Consider the following 19037-nt stretch of genomic DNA (forward strand, 5'->3'; position numbering starts at 1 on the left):
CTTTTCCTTTCGTTCGATGCGGAAAAAGCCTTTGACAGGCTACATTGGCTTTTTCTTTCTTCTGTTCTTTGGAAATTTGCTTTCTCACCTTCCATGATTCGCTCCATTATGGCCCTCTACTCCTCTCCTTCTGCATCTGTCCTTTTTTCAGGTTTTCTTTCTCCTCCGTTTTCAATTTCTAATGGGACGCGTCAGGGTTGTCCGTTATCCCCTCTGCTGTACACATTGGCTCTAGAACCATTGGCCCAATCTATTCGATCTGATCCGTTGATCCACGGTTTCCAACATGCGGGGGGTCATGAATCGCTCTAGGATCTCACGACAGTCCTTTTTCTCTCCTCGGTTCAAGGGGGGTATGGGGTGCACCGGACATTGTGGCATACTACAAGGCAGCGATTCTCTCACAAGCGGCTGCTTTTCATTTCCGCGATTACATCCCTAGATGGGTGTTGTTGGAGAATTCCTATTTGCGTCCTTACTCAGTATCGCAGCTCCTTTGGCTTCCAACTCGATATATTCCTCCTCTCCCTCCTCTTCCACCCACAACGCTTTGTACGTTTTGGGCGTGGTCTCGGGTTGCTAATCGGCTTCCTTCACTTCACCACCTCACTAAGGCTACACCGTTAAAATTCCTTAGAACTGTTAATCCCACACTTACAAATACATGCTTGGGAGTCACATTATTCAGCGGTGTCTTACCATAAATTAAACGTACACAAAAACACAAGCTATGCCCATGCATCTTCCGGCTCACCTATCCTCCTCACTTCGGGCCACATACAATTTTGAGTGGAGACGTGACTATCTTTCTTATTTGGGAATTAAGTTACCTAAGTCCTTGTCCACATTGAATGATTTTAATATTGTCCCTCTATGGAAGCATATACTCTCCACAATGCATGGTTGGCGATCATTCGACTTCTCCTGGCTCGGGCGCATTGCGTCGGTTAAAATGATGGTCCTACCAAAACTGCTGTACGTTTTCAGGGCAGTCCCGGTTGCTGTGCCTTCTAGGTTTCTTTCGCGCATACAAACCTCGCTTAATGATTTTATTAATTTGAGTGGTCGCTCTAGGATCTCACGACAGTCCTTTTTCTCTTCCTCGGTTCAAGGGGGGTATGGGTGCACCGGACATTGTGGCATACTACAAGGCAGCGATTCTCTCACAAGCGGCTGCTTTTCATTTCCGCGATTACATCCCTAGATGGGTGTTGTTGGAGAATTCCTATTTGCGTCCTTACTCAGTATCGCAGCTCCTTTGGCTTCCAACTCGATATATTCCTCCTCTCCCTCCTCTTCCACCCACAACGCTTTGTACGTTTTGGGCGTGGTCTCGGGTTGCTAATCGGCTTCCTTCACTTCACCACCTCACTAAGGCTACACCGTTAAGTTCCTTAGAACTGTTAATCCCACGCTTACAAATACATGCTTGGGAGTCTCTCTCCCCCATCCGTTTAGGTGACCTCTTCCACCGCGGTTCTTTACCGACCGTTCTCTGATTTGTGTACCACATTTTCCATTTCATCACGGGACTTTTATAAATACTTACAAATTAGGCACTTACCTTCAATCCGACAAACCTTGTTTGCCGGTTGATATTTCATCCTCACACCCAATCATTCTTTTATGTTCGGCTTCTGTGCCCCGTAAAGGTGCGATTTCGGTGTGCTATGCCTCTCTCCTCTCTGGTCTCTGGGAGAAGAAACTCCCCCATATGTTAGCGTGGGAAAAGGAGTTGGACACTACATTTCCGCTTGAGCTGTGGCTTGAAGCTGAAGAGGCAATGAGGGGTGTGGCGCACTGTACCAATCATGTGGAACTACAAAAAAAGCTAACCTGTAGATGGTATTTGACGCCTAAACGCCTCTCGCGCATGTTTCCCTCTTGCTCCTCCCTCTGTTGGAAGGGGTGTTGTTCTGAGGGTACAATGTTGCATGTCTGGTGGTTGTGCCCACCTATATTAGCGATATGGAGGAAGCTGTTTCGGTTTCTTGAATCCTCTCTAGAGGTTTGCCTCCCTTTTCAGCCACAGCTGGCGCTCTTACACATGTTCCCCGACCATCTTCCTCCTTCTAGTAGGAAATTAATTATACATTTTTTTTTGTCTGTTAAATTACTGATCGCCCGCCACTGGAAGTCCGCAGAGATACCCCGTGTCTCGGCTATACGCCAGCATTTAGATCGTGTACACGAGATGGAAAAACTCTCTTTCAGGAATGACCATCAACTGATTCAGTACGACAAAGTTTGGTCTCTTGGCTTCTCATACGTGATGCCGCGTTCTGGGAGAGTGACTAGTCCCGGGTGCTGGTGAGCCGTGCCCAGACGTTCTAGCCGTTCTTGTTAGTCGCCTTTTATGTTTCTGTTGTCTACTGCTTGAGGACATGGTTTATGGGAGGACTCGTTCCTCGCCTTGCAGGGCCTACCTATATCGTGTTCTTCTTTGTTTTATACGTGATGCTGATCATTATTCCCGATGACCTCTGTAAATCTACATTACACCTAATTTTTTCAATTTAAGGTACTTGCTCCCAGAGTCAAGTTTCGGTTTATATTCTTGTTTCACAGTTCTTCCAGGCGCCTTGTTGTCCTGGTTTGCTCCTCCGTGGCACTCTTAATGCGGCTTTCAGGCTGTTAGTGGCACGGTCTGCATTTATACTTATTGTCACCACTTTTCGGGTACCGTGATACTATGTGTTAGCTATCAACTATTCTGTACATGTATTCTGTATACTTGTTGCTCTCGCTAAGATGTCTGGGTATCCTGATGTGACTATTATTTGATTATTCTTCTCATATTGTTTGTAAGTGCTGACTTGGGATACTATGTATTCGCCATTGTATGTCCTGACAGTCTGTTTCTGTAAAATTTGTATATTGTGCCTTTTCAAAAGGAAAAAAAAAAAACCTAATAAAAATGTTAAATTTCAAAAATAAATTCATAAAACAATAGCTGTTTCTGCTCGGTTTCGAACCAAGGACCTTTCGCGTGTGAGGCGAACGTGATAACCACTACACTACAGAAACAAGTCTGGCGACGGAAACTTTCAAACGCTTTCAGACAATATGTGTTACTAGAAAGTAGAGCCAAAACCTCAGAATTGGGTCAGCAAAGTGCTAAGAAACTTCACAGTTGAGTAGGCTACACCCCAGGGAAAATCTGTGACATAGTTATGGTGAAATGTTTACATCCCCTCTACAGTTAAGCTTAAATTTTCTCTGATTTTAAGAACCCTGCTAAGAAGTTTTCATTTTTAGCTCCTTTACAAGAATTCGACTTGGGAGCTTAAACACTCTAAGAATCCCATACAGATCATTTCAATTTGCGTTCTTTATGAATTTCAGCAATTTCTAACACTGAACAAATGATATGAACGGCACAGTGATTTCATGGTGCAATGATGGGATTTTCGTGAAATGAGTAGGTTTTTTTTTTAATGATGTACAGCATGCATAACAAAATGAACTCTACACGAAACATTCTCCTGCCTGGTTTCGAACCAGGGACCTTTTGCGTGTTAGGCAAACGTGATAACCACTACACTACAGAAACTTGACCTGGCTGCATTCTTCTCACCTCTCTGAAAGTACTCTTTCTTTGGAAACATGGTTTACAAAAACAAAAACAACTCAACCTGTGCTACCTTTGCAAGAAATGCAGGTGTAGTTTTAAATTCATAAAACAATAGTTGTTTCTGCTCAGTTTCGAACCAAGGACTTTTCGCGTGTGAGGTGGACGTGATAACCACTACACTACAGAAGCAAGTCTGGCAACGGAAACTTTCAAACGCTTTCAGACAATATGTGTTACTAGAAAGTAGAGACAAAACCTCAGAATTGGGTCAGCAAAGTGCTAAGAAACTTCACAGTTGAGTAGGCTACACCCCAGGGAAAATCTGTGACATAGTTATAGTGAAATGTTTACATCCCCTCTACAGTTAAGCTCAAATTTTCTCTGATTTTAAGAACCCTGCTAAGAAGTTTTCATTTTTAGCTCCTTTACAAGAATTTGATTTGGGAGCTTAAACACTCTAAGAATCCCATACAGATCATTTCAATTTGCGTTCTTTATGAATTTCAGCAATTTCTAACACTGAACAAATGATATGAACGGCACAGTGATTTCATGGTGCAATGATGGGATTTTCGTGAAATGAGTAGGTGGTTTTTTTTAATGATGTACAGCATGCATAACAAAATGAACTCTACACGAAACATGTCCCTGCCTGGTTTCGAACCAGGGACCTTTTGCGTGTTAGGCAAACGTGATAACCACTACACTACAGAAACTTGACCTGATTGCGTTCTTCTCACCTCTCTGAAAGTACTCTTTCTTTGGAAACATGGTTTAAAAAAACAAAAACAACTCAACCTGCCTGGTTTCAAACCAGAGACCTTTGGCGTGTTAGGAAAACGTGATAACCACTACACTACAGAAACTTGACCTGCCCGCATTCTTCTCACCTCTCTGAAAGTACTCTTTCTTTGGAAAAATGGTTTAAAAAAACAAAAACAACTCAACCTGTGCTACCTTTGCAAGAAATGCAGGTGTAGTTTTAAATTCATAAAACAATAGTTGTTTCTGCTCGGTTTCGAAACCAAGGACCTTTCGCGTGTGAGGCGGACGTGACAACCACTACACCACAGAAACAAGTCTGGCAATGGTATCTTTCAAACGCTTTCAGACAATATGTGTTACTAGAACGCAGAGACAAAACCTCAGAATTGGGTCAGCAAAGTGCTAAGAAACTTCACAGTTGAGTAGGCTACACCCCAGGGAAAATCTGTGACATAGTTATGGTGAAATGTTTACATCCCCTCTACAGTTAAGCTTAAATTTTCTCTGATTTTAAGAACCCTGCTAAGAAGTTTTCATTTTTAGCTCCTTTACAAGAATTCGACTTGGGAGCTTAAACACTCTAAGAATCCCATACAGATCATTTCAATTTGCGTTCTTTATGAATTTCAGCAATTTCTAACACTGAACAAATGATATGAACGGCACAGTGATTTCATGGTGCAATGATGGGATTTTCGTGAAATGAGTAGGTGTTTTTTTTTAATGATGTACAGCATGCATAACAAAATGAACTCTACACAAAACATGTTCCTGCCTGGTTTCGAACCAGGGACCTTTAGCGTGTTAGGCAAACGTGATAACCACTACACTACAGAAACTTGACCCGACTGTGTTCTTCTCACCTCTCTGAAAGTACTCTTTCTTTGGAAACATGGTTTAAAAAAACAAAAACAACTCAACCTGTGCTACCTTTGCAAGAAATGCAGGTGTAGTTTTAAATTCATAAAACAGGGGGGCGTGGCTTGGTCGGCAATGGAGTAGGACGCATGGTGGTGGAGCTCCTCCAGCATTTTTATACAACGGCCCTTTTTATTTCTTTTTTCGGTCCTGACTTATGATTTTTCGACTCTACTGGTTTCCATGATGTCTGCGGGCAAGGCAAAACCATCTGCGCACAATATACCTACCTTTTTCGAGTCTAAATCGAGAAGGAAGACAGCGTCCCGCGCTTTACCGGTGATCCAAGATGGAGGGGAAGACTCGGACGCCTCACAAGACCTTGATGTCGTTCCTGTTCAGCGTTCTCCTTCACCTGCAGCAGAAGACTCCGACCATCAGGCTCTGACCATCTCCGCGATGAAATTGCTGCTTGACGAAATTTAAACATGATATGACGGATGCTCTCTCTGAAATCCAAAAGGATATCCGAGAACTTGGAGGCCGCACTGCACATCTTGAAGACAAGATGGAGGAGTTCACGTCGGCACACAACTCTGTGGTCGACACGTGTAATTCTCTGCAGGATGAAGTGGACTCTTTACGTCTCAAACTTAGCGATATAGAGGATCGTTCTCGTCGCAATAATCTGCGAATCCGTGGTATCCCCGAAGACGTCGCCTCGGAGGATTTACTTACCTATGCCACCACGCTGTTCCGCTCGGTATTGGAGCTATCCACGTCCACGGAGATTTCGATCGACCGCATACATAGATTGCCTCGTCCTAAAACATTACAAGGCTCACCTCCGCGGGATGTTATCCTACGGATTCATTTTTATGCGCTCAAGGATCAATTTATGCAGAAGGCTAGACACAAGAATGCTCTACCGGAGCAATATCGTGGTTTACAGTTTTTTCAAGACCTGTCTCAATATACTCTACAACATCGTAGGGCTTTTCTAGCCGTTGCTGCTGCGCTGAGGGCTCACAAAACTCCCTATCGATGGGGGTATCCCACTCGTCTACTCATCAACCGAGATGGCACCACACACCTGGTTAAAACACCGGCTGCAGGCTCTCAATTGCTCTCTGATTGGGGCCTGCTTGAAGCACCTGCACAACTCGCCTCTACGCGGGCTCAGCTCCCGCTCGCCAGGTCTCCTCCCAAACGGCTTGCCCGAGAATGGGAAGTGGTGCACTCCAAGCGCTCTCCTACACATACCTGAGCTACTCGGAGGCATCTTATGCATGAAGTTCCGCTGTCGCCCGTGCCGATGTGCTCTCTTTGACATTTCTTTATTTAAATTTTTTTTTTTTTTTGGCTCCGGTATGCTTCCAGCGTGAACTCGTTGTCGCTGTCTCCTTCCACCCGGGGTGGTTGATCCGTTGTCTCCTCCTTCCTGCTCTCCACCGCACCTTCTGAGGCTGTCTCCTGGTGACATGGACGTTCGCCGTTGTCTACTGACTCCTGTGGCCTGCATCGGATCTTATTTGTTGCAGTTCTTATTTCACAGGACTGGTTAGACTCTCATTTATTCTTTTGGATTTCGGTCTCCACGTTCGTCTCACTCGAGCCTCTCCAGGGCTTTGGGGTCGTCTTCCCGGGCTGCGGTGGTGAGACCCGCTGTTTTATGTGATACTGTCACCCCTTTTTTTTTTGGTTTTAAGGTGTTTGGTTTTTTATTTATTTTCATGTGCTATCCCGGCGGCTTATGACTCTGACTTCATGTAGTCTTGCCAAGCTTGCATATCACCCTACACGACACTTTCACTTTTTCCTCATACACACTTCATTACATTATTTACATTCGGCTTTTCGATACTCTGTACTTGGCCTGGTGTTTTAGGCCGGCTTGACCTACTGTTACGCATTCATATACAGTACTGCATACCTTCCCCTCTACTACGCCACTTTATATTACTCTGTGCTCTCTTTTTACATGAAGTAGAGAGGACACACTCTCCACATATTCTTTTGCACCATCACGCCTCTCTAGCCTGCACACACACACACATATTCTCACATAAGTCACAAAGTTTTTCTTTAGTTGCCCATTGGGGTCTCTTTCTTTCTTTTAACTATTTTGGAGGTCTCCTAGCCCTCCTTGGGTATGGCCTTTACCTCCCTGTGCAGTCTCTCTGCATGGTACAGGTTTCCACCCCCCCCCCCCCCCGCCGGCCCACAGCTGTATGGGCCGCTTCAGTTTTGAGTTTCATATCAGTTTTGTGTTTTTCTTTTTTTTACTCTGGGAGCGCACCTATTCCATTGCTACTTATGGGATGCTGGTTTACGTATGGTTATGGTTCTGTCAATTTTGTATTCTTTTCTCTTACATGCACTGTATAGGTTTGCATATTATTTTGAATTTTTTTTGTTCTGGACACGGCTCATCCCATTATGCAATTTGGGATTTTCTCCTCTGGGGGTCTCTGCTCAGTTTCATGTCCATCACCGTATTAGGTCCCTTCTCTTTTATTGTCTATCAATATGGCGTCCCTTAACCTTTTGTCATTAAACGTAAATGGCCTGAATACTCCACACAAACGGAAATTGCTTCACTCTGAGGCCAAGAAACACCACGCTCACATTCTCTGTGTGCAGGAAACTCATTTTAAACAGCCCTCCCCTCCAAATTTTTTTTTTAGGGATTTCCCGTGGCACTTCCATTCCATGGCTAAAACGTGTAAGGCGGGAGTCTCTATTTTTATTTCGAAGCATCTTTCTTTTCAGTTGACTAAAAAGACGGCAGACCCCCAGGGTAGATATCTGATCATTAATTGTGTTATTAATTCTATTGCTTATACTTTGGTTTCCTTTTATGCGCCCAACACCTCCCAGTCACATTTTTTTAAGAAGTTGTTATCTAAAGTAGACTCCGTTAAAAGTGGCCATCTTATTTTATGCGGCGATCTCAATGCATTTGTTAACCCCCTCTTCGATACATCCTCTGCCCTGACGGGTACTTATGGCAGGCAGATGAGATCTCTTGCTAACTCCTTGTCCAATACTTTACATTTATTTCAATTATATGATGTTTGGCGCCTTCGACACCCTTCTGAAAGGGATTATTCTTTTTTTTCTGCACCACACAATTCTTATACCAGAATCGACTGCATTTTAGTTGATAAAATTACGCTTCAAGCAATCCGGGACTGCTCTATCGGTGTCATTGATTGGTCTGATCATGCTCCCTTGCGCTTGCAGCTACGTGTCGCACATCCTTTCCAAGGCAAAGGCTCCTGGCGCCTTAATGACTCTCTTCTTTCTGACGATTCCTTTACGTCACAAATACATTCACACTTAGATATGTTTTTTCAGGAGAACACTGATTCTGTGAACTCGGTTGAGACCTTGTGGAATGCCCATAAGGCTGTGATTCGGGGTCAGTTTATTAGCATGGCCTCGCACCTGAAAAAACAAAGGAGTAGAGAGGATGACAAACATTCTTTGCTTCTCCAACTATATGACTTAGAGGCCCTGAATAAATGTTCTCCGTCTCCCCTACACGCTGTTGAGATTCGACGCATTAAACTCAAATTGGCTGAAATCCAATCTCGCCACACAGCTTTATTCCAAAGGGAACAAGGCGGATACTATGCTTGCGCATAAACTTAGACATTTTTCGGCCCTGGCGCGTCCCTCTTCTCTTCGATCTTCACGAGGGTTGGTTTTACAGGACCCGTCCCAGATTGCTAGCGAATTTGCTGCTTACTATTCCTCTCTCTATAATCTTTCTAATGACACTTCTACTCCTCAGCCTGCACTCGACTCTATTAACGCTTATCTTGCCTCTGTCTCCTTGCCCTCTCTCACGGATGATATGAGACTTAGCCTCGATGCTCCCATAGATTTGGATGAAATACGCATTATCACTCGCCAACTTAAAAACAAATCTGCCCCTGGTCCAGATGGCCTGACGGGTCTATACTATAAAACTTTCTTCCCCGTTCTAGGTCCTCACCTTCTTTCTCTTTTTCGCTCTTTCATGTCTAAGGGGTGTATTCCGACTGAAAACCTTCGTGCACATATAGTTACCCTTCCTAAGCCAGGCAAAGCACCAGATAGATGTGAGAATTTTCGTCCTATCTCGTTGTTGAATAATGATATTAAGATTTATGCCAAACTTTTAGCAAATAGGCTCTCCGCGATTCTCCCTCTCCTTCTTCACTCTGACCAGGTGGGTTTTGTTCGACATAGACAAGCGAATGATAATACCCACAAGTTTATTGACCTTTCCTGGGAGGCCTCGCGACACAAAACCCCATGTCTTTTCCTTTCGTTCGATGCGGAAAAAGCCTTTGACAGGCTACATTGGCTTTTTCTTTCTTCTGTTCTTTGGAAATTTGCTTTCTCACCTTCCATGATTCGCTCCATTATGGCCCTCTACTCCTCTCCTTCTGCATCTGTCCTTTTTTCAGGTTTTCTTTCTCCTCCGTTTTCAATTTCTAATGGGACGCGTCAGGGTTGTCCGTTATCCCCTCTGCTGTACACATTGGCTCTAGAACCATTGGCCCAATCTATTCGATCTGATCCGTTGATCCACGGTTTCCAACATGCGGGGGGTCATGAATCGCTCTAGGATCTCACGACAGTCCTTTTTCTCTCCTCGGTTCAAGGGGGGTATGGGTGCACCGGACATTGTGGCATACTACAAGGCAGCGATTCTCTCACAAGCGGCTGCTTTTCATTTCCGCGATTACATCCCTAGATGGGTGTTGTTGGAGAATTCCTATTTGCGTCCTTACTCAGTATCGCAGCTCCTTTGGCTTCCAACTCGATATATTCCTCCTCTCCCTCCTCTTCCACCCACAACGCTTTGTACGTTTTGGGCGTGGTCTCGGGTTGCTAATCGGCTTCCTTCACTTCACCACCTCACTAAGGCTACACCGTTAAATTCCTTAGAACTGTTAATCCCACACTTACAAATACATGCTTGGGAGTCACATTATTCAGCGGTGTCTTACCATAAATTAAACGTACACAAAACACAAGCTATGCCCATGCATCTTCCGGCTCACCTATCCTCCTCACTTCGGGCCACATACAATTTTGAGTGGAGACGTGACTATCTTTCTTATTTGGGAATTAAGTTACCTAAGTCCTTGTCCACATTGAATGATTTTAATATTGTCCCTCTATGGAAGCATATACTCTCCACAATGCATGGTTGGCGATCATTCGACTTCTCCTGGCTCGGGCGCATTGCGTCGGTTAAAATGATGGTCCTACCAAAACTGCTGTACGTTTTCAGGGCAGTCCCGGTTGCTGTGCCTTCTAGGTTTCTTTCGCGCATACAAACCTCGCTTAATGATTTTATTAATTTGAGTGGTCGCTCTAGGATCTCACGACAGTCCTTTTTCTCTCCTCGGTTCAAGGGGGGTATGGGTGCACCGGACATTGTGGCATACTACAAGGCAGCGATTCTCTCACAAGCGGCTGCTTTTCATTTCCGCGATTACATCCCTAGATGGGTGTTGTTGGAGAATTCCTATTTGCGTCCTTACTCAGTATCGCAGCTCCTTTGGCTTCCAACTCGATATATTCCTCCTCTCCCTCCTCTTCCACCCACAACGCTTTGTACGTTTTGGGCGTGGTCTCGGGTTGCTAATCGGCTTCCTTCACTTCACCACCTCACTAAGGCTACACCGTTAAGTTCCTTAGAACTGTTAATCCCACGCTTACAAATACATGCTTGGGAGTCTCTCTCCCCCATCCGTTTAGGTGACCTCTTCCACCGCGGTTCTTTACGACCGTTCTCTGATTTGTGTACCACATTTTCCATTTCATCACGGGACTTTTATAAATACTTACAAATTAGGCACTTACTTCAATCCGACAAACCTTGTTTGCCGGTTGATATTTCATCCTCACACCCAATCATTCTTTTATGTTCGGCTTCTGTGCCCCGTAAAGGTGCGATTTCGGTGTGCTATGCCTCTCTCCTCTCTGGTCTCTGGGAGAAGAAACTCCCCCATATGTTAGCGTGGGAAAAGGAGTTGGACACTACATTTCCGCTTGAGCTGTGGCTTGAAGCTGAAGAGGCAATGAGGGGTGTGGCGCACTGTACCAATCATGTGGAACTACAAAAAAAGCTAACCTGTAGATGGTATTTGACGCCTAAACGCCTCTCGCGCATGTTTCCCTCTTGCTCCTCCCTCTGTTGGAAGGGGTGTTGTTCTGAGGGTACAATGTTGCATGTCTGGTGGTTGTGCCCACCTATATTAGCGATATGGAGGAAGCTGTTTCGGTTTCTTGAATCCTCTCTAGAGGTTTGCCTCCCTTTTCAGCCACAGCTGGCGCTCTTACACATGTTCCCCGACCATCTTCCTCCTTCTAGTAGGAAATTAATTATACATTTTTTTTTGTCTGTTAAATTACTGATCGCCCGCCACTGGAAGTCCGCAGAGATACCCCGTGTCTCGGCTATACGCCAGCATTTAGATCGTGTACACGAGATGGAAAAACTCTCTTTCAGGAATGACCATCAACTGATTCAGTACGACAAAGTTTGGTCTCCTTGGCTTCTCATACGTGATGCCGCGTTCTGGGAGAGTGACTAGTCCCGGGTGCTGGTGAGCCGTGCCCAGACGTTCTAGCCGTTCTTGTTAGTCGCCTTTTATGTTTCTGTTGTCTACTGCTTGAGGACATGGTTTATGGGAGGACTCGTTCCTCGCCTTGCAGGGCCTACCTATATCGTGTTCTTCTTTGTTTTATACGTGATGCTGATCATTATTCCCGATGACCTCTGTAAATCTACATTACACCTAATTTTTTCAATTTAAGGTACTTGCTCCCAGAGTCAAGTTTCGGTTTATATTCTTGTTTCACAGTTCTTCCAGGCGCCTTGTTGTCCTGGTTTGCTCCTCCGTGGCACTCTTAATGCGGCTTTCAGGCTGTTAGTGGCACGGTCTGCATTTATACTTATTGTCACCACTTTTCGGGTACCGTGATACTATGTGTTAGCTATCAACTATTCTGTACATGTATTCTGTATACTTGTTGCTCTCGCTAAGATGTCTGGGTATCCTGATGTGACTATTATTTGATTATTCTTCTCATATTGTTTGTAAGTGCTGACTTGGGATACTATGTATTCGCCATTGTATGTCCTGACAGTCTGTTTCTGTAAAATTTGTATATTGTGCCTTTTCAAAAGGAAAAAAAAAAAACCTAATAAAAATGTTAAATTTCAAAAATAAATTCATAAAACAATAGCTGTTTCTGCTCGGTTTCGAACCAAGGACCTTTCGCGTGTGAGGCGAACGTGATAACCACTACACTACAGAAACAAGTCTGGCGACGGAAACTTTCAAACGCTTTCAGACAATATGTGTTACTAGAAAGTAGAGCCAAAACCTCAGAATTGGGTCAGCAAAGTGCTAAGAAACTTCACAGTTGAGTAGGCTACACCCCAGGGAAAATCTGTGACATAGTTATGGTGAAATGTTTACATCCCCTCTACAGTTAAGCTTAAATTTTCTCTGATTTTAAGAACCCTGCTAAGAAGTTTTCATTTTTAGCTCCTTTACAAGAATTCGACTTGGGAGCTTAAACACTCTAAGAATCCCATACAGATCATTTCAATTTGCGTTCTTTATGAATTTCAGCAATTTCTAACACTGAACAAATGATATGAACGGCACAGTGATTTCATGGTGCAATGATGGGATTTTCGTGAAATGAGTAGGTTTTTTTTTTAATGATGTACAGCATGCATAACAAAATGAACTCTACACGAAACATTCTCCTGCCTGGTTTCGAACCAGGGACCTTTTGCGTGTTAGGCAAACGTGATAACCACTACACTACAGAAACTTGACCTGGCTGCATTCTTCTCACCTCTCTGAAAGTACTCTTTCTTTGGAAACATGGTTTACAAAAACAAAAACAACTCAACCTGTGCTACCTTTGCAAGAAATGCAGGTGTAGTTTTAAATTCATAAAACAATAGTTGTTTCTGCTCAGTTTCGAACCAAGGACTTTTCGCGTGTGAGGTGGACGTGATAACCACTACACTACAGAAGCAAGTCTGGCAACGGAAACTTTCAAACGCTTTCAGACAATATGTGTTACTAGAAAGTAGAGACAAAACCTCAGAATTGGGTCAGCAAAGTGCTAAGAAACTTCACAGTTGAGTAGGCTACACCCCAGGGAAAATCTGTGACATAGTTATGGTGAAATGTTTACATCCCCTCTACAGTTAAGCTTAAATTTTCTCTGATTTTAAGAACCCTGCTAAGAAGTTTTCATTTTTAGCTCCTTTACAAGAATTTGATTTGGGAGCTTAAACACTCTAAGAATCCCATACAGATCATTTCAATTTGCGTTCTTTATGAATTTCAGCAATTTCTAACACTGAACAAATGATATGAACGGCACAGTGATTTCATGGTGCAATGATGGGATTTTCGTGAAATGAGTAGGTGGTTTTTTTTAATGATGTACAGCATGCATAACAAAATGAACTCTACACGAAACATGTCCCTGCCTGGTTTCGAACCAGGGACCTTTTGCGTGTTAGGCAAACGTGATAACCACTACACTACAGAAACTTGACCTGATTGCGTTCTTCTCACCTCTCTGAAAGTACTCTTTCTTTGGAAACATGGTTTAAAAAAACAAAAACAACTCAACCTGCCTGGTTTCAAACCAGAGACCTTTGGCGTGTTAGGAAAACGTGATAACCACTACACTACAGAAACTTGACCTGCCCGCATTCTTCTCACCTCTCTGAAAGTACTCTTTCTTTGGAAAAATGGTTTAAAAAAACAAAAACAACTCAACCTGTGCTACCTTTGCAAGAAATGCAGGTGTAGTTTTAAATTCATAAAACAATAGTTGTTTCTGCTCGGTTTCGAAACCAAGGACCTTTCGCGTGTGAGGCGGACGTGACAACCACTACACCACAGAAACAAGTCTGGCAATGGTATCTTTCAAACGCTTTCAGACAATATGTGTTACTAGAACGCAGAGACAAAACCTCAGAATTGGGTCAGCAAAGTGCTAAGAAACTTCACAGTTGAGTAGGCTACACCCCAGGGAAAATCTGTGACATAGTTATGGTGAAATGTTTACATCCCCTCTACAGTTAAGCTTAAATTTTCTCTGATTTTAAGAACCCTGCTAAGAAGTTTTCATTTTTAGCTCCTTTACAAGAATTCGACTTGGGAGCTTAAACACTCTAAGAATCCCATACAGATCATTTCAATTTGCGTTCTTTATGAATTTCAGCAATTTCTAACACTGAACAAATGATATGAACGGCACAGTGATTTCATGGTGCAATGATGGGATTTTCGTGAAATGAGTAGGTGTTTTTTTTTAATGATGTACAGCATGCATAACAAAATGAACTCTACACAAAACATGTTCCTGCCTGGTTTCGAACCAGGGACCTTTAGCGTGTTAGGCAAACGTGATAACCACTACACTACAGAAACTTGACCCGACTGTGTTCTTCTCACCTCTCTGAAAGTACTCTTTCTTTGGAAACATGGTTTAAAAAAACAAAAACAACTCAACCTGTGCTACCTTTGCAAGAAATGCAGGTGTAGTTTTAAATTCATAAAACAGGGGGGCGTGGCTTGGTCGGCAATGGAGTAGGACGCATGGTGGTGGAGCTCCTCCAGCATTTTTATACAACGGCCCTTTTTATTTCTTTTTTCGGTCCTGACTTATGATTTTTCGACTCTACTGGTTTCCATGATGTCTGCGGGCAAGGCAAAACCATCTGCGCACAATATACCTACCTTTTTCGAGTCTAAATCGAGAAGGAAGACAGCGTCCCGCGCTTTACCGGTGATCCAAGATGGAGGGGAAGACTCGGACGCCTCACAAGACCTTGATGTCGTTCCTGTTCAGCGTTCTCCTTCACCTGCAGCAGAAGACTCCGACCATCAGGCTCTGACCATCTCCGCGATGAAATTGCTGCTTGACGAAATTTAAACATGATATGACGGATGCTCTCTCTGAAATCCAAAAGGATATCCGAGAACTTGGAGGCCGCACTGCACATCTTGAAGACAAGATGGAGGAGTTCACGTCGGCACACAACTCTGTGGTCGACACGTGTAATTCTCTGCAGGATGAAGTGGACTCTTTACGTCTCAAACTTAGCGATATAGAGGATCGTTCTCGTCGCAATAATCTGCGAATCCGTGGTATCCCCGAAGACGTCGCCTCGGAGGATTTACTTACCTATGCCACCACGCTGTTCCGCTCGGTATTGGAGCTATCCACGTCCACGGAGATTTCGATCGACCGCATACATAGATTGCCTCGTCCTAAAACATTACAAGGCTCACCTCCGCGGGATGTTATCCTACGGATTCATTTTTATGCGCTCAAGGATCAATTTATGCAGAAGGCTAGACACAAGAATGCTCTACCGGAGCAATATCGTGGTTTACAGTTTTTTCAAGACCTGTCTCAATATACTCTACAACATCGTAGGGCTTTTCTAGCCGTTGCTGCTGCGCTGAGGGCTCACAAAACTCCCTATCGATGGGGGTATCCCACTCGTCTACTCATCAACCGAGATGGCACCACACACCTGGTTAAAACACCGGCTGCAGGCTCTCAATTGCTCTCTGATTGGGGCCTGCTTGAAGCACCTGCACAACTCGCCTCTACGCGGGCTCAGCTCCCGCTCGCCAGGTCTCCTCCCAAACGGCTTGCCCGAGAATGGGAAGTGGTGCACTCCAAGCGCTCTCCTACACATACCTGAGCTACTCGGAGGCATCTTATGCATGAAGTTCCGCTGTCGCCCGTGCCGATGTGCTCTCTTTGACATTTCTTTATTTAAATTTTTTTTTTTTTTTGGCTCCGGTATGCTTCCAGCGTGAACTCGTTGTCGCTGTCTCCTTCCACCCGGGGTGGTTGATCCGTTGTCTCCTCCTTCCTGCTCTCCACCGCACCTTCTGAGGCTGTCTCCTGGTGACATGGACGTTCGCCGTTGTCTACTGACTCCTGTGGCCTGCATCGGATCTTATTTGTTGCAGTTCTTATTTCACAGGACTGGTTAGACTCTCATTTATTCTTTTGGATTTCGGTCTCCACGTTCGTCTCACTCGAGCCTCTCCAGGGCTTTGGGGTCGTCTTCCCGGGCTGCGGTGGTGAGACCCGCTGTTTTATGTGATACTGTCACCCCTTTTTTTTTTGGTTTTAAGGTGTTTGGTTTTTTATTTATTTTCATGTGCTATCCCGGCGGCTTATGACTCTGACTTCATGTAGTCTTGCCAAGCTTGCATATCACCCTACACGACACTTTCACTTTTTCCTCATACACACTTCATTACATTATTTACATTCGGCTTTTCGATACTCTGTACTTGGCCTGGTGTTTTAGGCCGGCTTGACCTACTGTTACGCATTCATATACAGTACTGCATACCTTCCCCTCTACTACGCCACTTTATATTACTCTGTGCTCTCTTTTTACATGAAGTAGAGAGGACACACTCTCCACATATTCTTTTGCACCATCACGCCTCTCTAGCCTGCACACACACACACATATTCTCACATAAGTCACAAAGTTTTTCTTTAGTTGCCCATTGGGGTCTCTTTCTTTCTTTTAACTATTTTGGAGGTCTCCTAGCCCTCCTTGGGTATGGCCTTTACCTCCCTGTGCAGTCTCTCTGCATGGTACAGGTTTCCACCCCCCCCCCCCCCGCCGGCCCACAGCTGTATGGGCCGCTTCAGTTTTGAGTTTCATATCAGTTTTGTGTTTTTCTTTTTTTTACTCTGGGAGCGCACCTATTCCATTGCTACTTATGGGATGCTGGTTTACGTATGGTTATGGTTCTGTCAATTTTGTATTCTTTTCTCTTACATGCACTGTATAGGTTTGCATATTATTTTGAATTTTTTTTGTTCTGGACACGGCTCATCCCATTATGCAATTTGGGATTTTCTCCTCTGGGGGTCTCTGCTCAGTTTCATGTCCATCACCGTATTAGGTCCCTTCTCTTTTATTGTCTATCAATATGGCGTCCCTTAACCTTTTGTCATTAAACGTAAATGGCCTGAATACTCCACACAAACGGAAATTGCTTCACTCTGAGGCCAAGAAACACCACGCTCACATTCTCTGTGTGCAGGAAACTCATTTTAAACAGCCCTCCCCTCCAAATTTTTTTTTTAGGGATTTCCCGTGGCACTTCCATTCCATGGCTAAAACGTGTAAGGCGGGAGTCTCTATTTTTATTTCGAAGCATCTTTCTTTTCAGTTGACTAAAAAGACGGCAGACCCCCAGGGTAGATATCTGATCATTAATTGTGTTATTAATTCTATTGCTTATACTTTGGTTTCCTTTTATGCGCCCAACACCTCCCAGTCACATTTTTTTAAGAAGTTGTTATCTAAAGTAGACTCCGTTAAAAGTGGCCATCTTATTTTATGCGGCGATCTCAATGCATTTGTTAACCCCCTCTTCGATACATCCTCTGCCCTGACGGGTACTTATGGCAGGCAGATGAGATCTCTTGCTAACTCCTTGTCCAATACTTTACATTTATTTCAATTATATGATGTTTGGCGCCTTCGACACCCTTCTGAAAGGGATTATTCTTTTTTTTCTGCACCACACAATTCTTATACCAGAATCGACTGCATTTTAGTTGATAAAATTACGCTTCAAGCAATCCGGGACTGCTCTATCGGTGTCATTGATTGGTCTGATCATGCTCCCTTGCGCTTGCAGCTACGTGTCGCACATCCTTTCCAAGGCAAAGGCTCCTGGCGCCTTAATGACTCTCTTCTTTCTGACGATTCCTTTACGTCACAAATACATTCACACTTAGATATGTTTTTTCAGGAGAACACTGATTCTGTGAACTCGGTTGAGACCTTGTGGAATGCCCATAAGGCTGTGATTCGGGGTCAGTTTATTAGCATGGCCTCGCACCTGAAAAAACAAAGGAGTAGAGAGGATGACAAACATTCTTTGCTTCTCCAACTATATGACTTAGAGGCCCTGAATAAATGTTCTCCGTCTCCCCTACACGCTGTTGAGATTCGACGCATTAAACTCAAATTGGCTGAAATCCAATCTCGCCACACAGCTTTATTCCAAAGGGAACAAGGCGGATACTATGCTTGCGCATAAACTTAGACATTTTTCGGCCCTGGCGCGTCCCTCTTCTCTTCGATCTTCACGAGGGTTGGTTTTACAGGACCCGTCCCAGATTGCTAGCGAATTTGCTGCTTACTATTCCTCTCTCTATAATCTTTCTAATGACACTTCTACTCCTCAGCCTGCACTCGACTCTATTAACGCTTATCTTGCCTCTGTCTCCTTGCCCTCTCTCACGGATGATATGAGACTTAGCCTCGATGCTCCCATAGATTTGGATGAAATACGCATTATCACTCGCCAACTTAAAAACAAATCTGCCCCTGGTCCAGATGGCCTGACGGGTCTATACTATAAAACTTTCTTCCCCGTTCTAGGTCCTCACCTTCTTTCTCTTTTTCGCTCTTTCATGTCTAAGGGGTGTATTCCGACTGAAAACCTTCGTGCACATATAGTTACCCTTCCTAAGCCAGGCAAAGCACCAGATAGATGTGAGAATTTTCGTCCTATCTCGTTGTTGAATAATGATATTAAGATTTATGCCAAACTTTTAGCAAATAGGCTCTCCGCGATTCTCCCTCTCCTTCTTCACTCTGACCAGGTGGGTTTTGTTCGACATAGACAAGCGAATGATAATACCCACAAGTTTATTGACCTTTCCTGGGAGGCCTCGCGACACAAAACCCCATGTCTTTTCCTTTCGTTCGATGCGGAAAAAGCCT

At 44.1% G+C, this 19037-nt stretch overlaps 10 non-coding genes across 10 annotated transcripts; all 10 read right to left on the reverse strand.

Moving 5' to 3' along the window:
* Window positions 1-2954: 2954 nt before the first annotated feature.
* TRNAV-CAC (transfer RNA valine (anticodon CAC)) lies at window positions 2955-3027 on the reverse strand. The gene has a single exon. It is a non-coding gene; the product is annotated as a tRNA-Val (tRNA).
* A 453-nt stretch (window positions 3028-3480) lies between these two features.
* TRNAV-AAC (transfer RNA valine (anticodon AAC)) lies at window positions 3481-3553 on the reverse strand. The gene has a single exon. It is a non-coding gene; the product is annotated as a tRNA-Val (tRNA).
* A 664-nt stretch (window positions 3554-4217) lies between these two features.
* On the reverse strand, window positions 4218-4290 carry TRNAV-AAC (transfer RNA valine (anticodon AAC)). The gene has a single exon. It is a non-coding gene; the product is annotated as a tRNA-Val (tRNA).
* A 287-nt stretch (window positions 4291-4577) lies between these two features.
* TRNAV-CAC (transfer RNA valine (anticodon CAC)) lies at window positions 4578-4651 on the reverse strand. Its single transcript has one exon. It is a non-coding gene; the product is annotated as a tRNA-Val (tRNA).
* Window positions 4652-5105: 454 nt separating this feature from the next.
* On the reverse strand, window positions 5106-5178 carry TRNAV-AAC (transfer RNA valine (anticodon AAC)). Its single transcript has one exon. It is a non-coding gene; the product is annotated as a tRNA-Val (tRNA).
* Window positions 5179-12455: 7277 nt separating this feature from the next.
* Window positions 12456-12528, reverse strand: TRNAV-CAC (transfer RNA valine (anticodon CAC)). The gene has a single exon. It is a non-coding gene; the product is annotated as a tRNA-Val (tRNA).
* A 453-nt stretch (window positions 12529-12981) lies between these two features.
* TRNAV-AAC (transfer RNA valine (anticodon AAC)) lies at window positions 12982-13054 on the reverse strand. The gene has a single exon. It is a non-coding gene; the product is annotated as a tRNA-Val (tRNA).
* A 664-nt stretch (window positions 13055-13718) lies between these two features.
* Window positions 13719-13791, reverse strand: TRNAV-AAC (transfer RNA valine (anticodon AAC)). The gene has a single exon. It is a non-coding gene; the product is annotated as a tRNA-Val (tRNA).
* Window positions 13792-14078: 287 nt separating this feature from the next.
* Window positions 14079-14152, reverse strand: TRNAV-CAC (transfer RNA valine (anticodon CAC)). The gene has a single exon. It is a non-coding gene; the product is annotated as a tRNA-Val (tRNA).
* Window positions 14153-14606: 454 nt separating this feature from the next.
* Window positions 14607-14679, reverse strand: TRNAV-AAC (transfer RNA valine (anticodon AAC)). The gene has a single exon. It is a non-coding gene; the product is annotated as a tRNA-Val (tRNA).
* Between the last annotated feature and the right edge of the window lie 4358 nt (window positions 14680-19037).

The sequence above is a fragment of the Sceloporus occidentalis genome, unplaced genomic scaffold (assembly GCF_023333645.1).
Source record: "Sceloporus occidentalis isolate IW3139 unplaced genomic scaffold, rSceOcc1.0.p SCAF_597, whole genome shotgun sequence".
Classification (NCBI taxonomy): domain Eukaryota; kingdom Metazoa; phylum Chordata; class Lepidosauria; order Squamata; family Phrynosomatidae; genus Sceloporus; species Sceloporus occidentalis.